We start from the raw sequence: 2856 nt of genomic DNA on the forward strand, positions 1-2856 counted from the left end.
GACTGTTTCTCAGCAACAATCTCAATGTTATCTGACCTAGTATTACCTAGGCAATCACATCCCTCCAACCTCGATAATGCAGAAAATACATTGTTTATCACCAGGGCAGGCTGCATGCAAGACAGGTGTTACAGGTGGTAAATGAGCTGCTGTACTGGGGTTGTTCTTGAAACCCACCCACCTCGGTGGGCTTCCAGATAAGCATTAGAGTGCATTTCCTTTGGTAAAACAGATTTATAAAAAAAGCCAAAGGGGAGTGCCCTAGTAACAGATCCTGGTTTAGGGTGCCAAGTACCCCTAGACAATATCCTACCCGCAATGTGAGGGTTATCAAAATTAACAATTACACAGTCACCAGTGTCCGATTTGCGGGAGTTCCTAATCCAGCTAACCCTACGGGCTATAATGATGTTTTTAGCCATGCGAGCACACATGGCAGTGTTATGAGTCAGCCAGTGAGTTATTTTATTTTTCAGCTGCCCAAAATGCCTCAATTGCCCCTCGGGGAGGGATGGAACACTTCCCAGGACTACTACATAAGCAGTGGATTCAGGAGGTAGGTTTTTCACTTGGAGACTCGTTTTCACCTCACTTTTCTCAATCCTCCCGTCCTTGGATGCATGCCTGATATCGAAGCCATTCATGGGTATTAGGGTGTTACTTCTTGGGCCTAATTGTCGAGTTTTATCCCCAATTATTTGGTCAGCGGACTGCAAAGATGGTGAAGTTAAGGGAAGATTTAAAGGATACCGCTGGTTAGTCTGTGACTCCGGAACCTGCACAGGCTTCTGCTCGGGGGCTATACTGAGGGCTCCTGGTGAATGCGCTGTCATGCAGGGTTACGTGACACTAAGCTATTCTCAATTTTAGTCAATCTGCCAAGGATAGAGCTCAGTTTAAGATCTAAAAGCTTGGACAATACTAACTGCAATTCTATTAACGCCCTGAGAAATCTAATATGAGGGGACTAGGTAAGGGGGCTGATTCTGGTGGAATGATGTTGGAAGCCAGATTAGATTTTGTTTTCTTCGCTTTGCCCCCAATAGTGTGAGATTTCATTTTATTGCCCATACCATGTTACGGATTCCCATTCGCAACTGGAATTACCCCTACACCTAAGTGAGCAGGGGGAGGTGTTGGCACAATATTACTGAAACAGCTACCATTTCCCGGCTCTCAATCAAATCATCACCTTTGTCACGTATTACAATAACAGGCGAGAGTGGCAAAGACCTTGTATTATGATTGGAGAATGTAGATAATGATCTTGGAGACCCCAAATCCCCCTGAGAGATCGAATACGGCCCAGAACAGTTGGTTAGACCTGTAAGTTCATTAGTACCACCCTCCCGAACCACTTGCAACTCATGAGCGTCCGTGGAGGGCAAGTTAGAGGATACACTATGAGATCTCGAGAGGCGCCTATTCATAATCTCAATCTCTTTGTCCAGCACAGAGGCCGTCATAAGCAGGAAGGAATCCATGGTGAAAACTGAGGAGACTGATGAGGCAGCTCCCACCTTCTTCTTTCTCAAGACAGGCATGGGAGTGGACGACGTTGTCTTATGCCCAACAATGGCTGTAGGTCATGAAGAGACAGCGAGAGGCTACAGTCAACAACAGCCAAAGTGTATATATCAGTTTAGAGGTCCCGGACTGCCTCACTAACAAGTCCTCCGGCCCTATAAGTCGGGGATTGCACTAAAGTAAACCTCACAGTTACCCAACTCCTTACCAGATCAACAGACTCGCCATAGATCAGCTCGATAAGTGAATAGGTCCTTACAGCTAACGCGGTGCACGCAACCATGGAACCACGAAACTTGAGTCACTGAGGGTGGGCCCAACCCAGCCTCGTCCAGACATGGACGGGCACAGACGGGTCCGCCCCTGGTCCGGGCTTCGTCCGGGCGTGTCTCGTGCGCGTCCCGTGCCGTGGTGATCCTCTGGCCACTTTATCTGCTGCGGTGATGGGAGAGTGGCGTCAGCTGGGCTGGAATGCTGGAACAATGCAGGGGAGCCTGGGAGAGTGAGTCCCAATGCCTGGCTGCAACCCTGATCCGGTAAGTGCATTGCGAAGTGGCAGTATCATAGCCAATGAGGTCTATCAGAGGTGTGATTATTGCATGTTGAAACTCTCACACAATCATTCTTACTGGTGAAATCCTTAAGAATGTTTGCTTAACATACAATCATTCCAAGGAAAATAATTAGTTCATCCTTCTTTTCTACTAAATAGACATCACACAGTTTTCCTTAGTTATCTAATGCCCCAAACACAGTAGTTCCTCTCTTCCAAATGTTGCCTTTCTGCATGTGGACAACTTCACTGTTGTCCAAATCCCCCTTAGTACATAAAACTCCTTCCTCAGACTCTCATCACATAATTCTTTACTATCACTGTGTATTACAAAATCATCATAAAAATGTGTAAGCTTTCAAAGAAGACTACTCATAACCTAATTAGACAGTAGGCTGAAGTCAGAACAAGCCTAGAATAAAACCTAGTCATAGACAGAAAACACAGCATCTACAAAATACTCAGTAGAATAGTTCAGGTATCTACCACACATCTATTCTGTGCCCTAACAAGTGGCTGATTTATTCATAGCAAACACTATGCTGAATTTAACAAATTCTTCAGACTGAGATGAATGTGTCAGGCATCACGTTGTAATGCAGTAATTAACATCCAAATTAGTCAGTAATCAATGTAAACAATTAAGCATAATATAGTTAAAACGCATCTTCCATGGGACCACCAGACAACACATACCAATAGTTAGACTTGTGATCCTTAGGGTGGTCTTCGACCAAATATTTCGCCGTCCTCCTCTTTTGCAGATCTCGTTTTTA

At 45.2% G+C, this 2856-nt stretch overlaps 1 pseudogene; it reads left to right on the forward strand.

Moving 5' to 3' along the window:
- The first annotated feature begins 2068 nt into the window (after positions 1-2068).
- On the forward strand, positions 2069-2187 carry LOC144771204 (U4 spliceosomal RNA; annotated as a pseudogene).
- The last annotated feature ends 669 nt before the right edge of the window (positions 2188-2856 follow it).

This window comes from Lissotriton helveticus, chromosome 7 (genome assembly GCF_964261635.1).
Source record: "Lissotriton helveticus chromosome 7, aLisHel1.1, whole genome shotgun sequence".
NCBI lineage: Eukaryota > Metazoa > Chordata > Amphibia > Caudata > Salamandridae > Lissotriton > Lissotriton helveticus.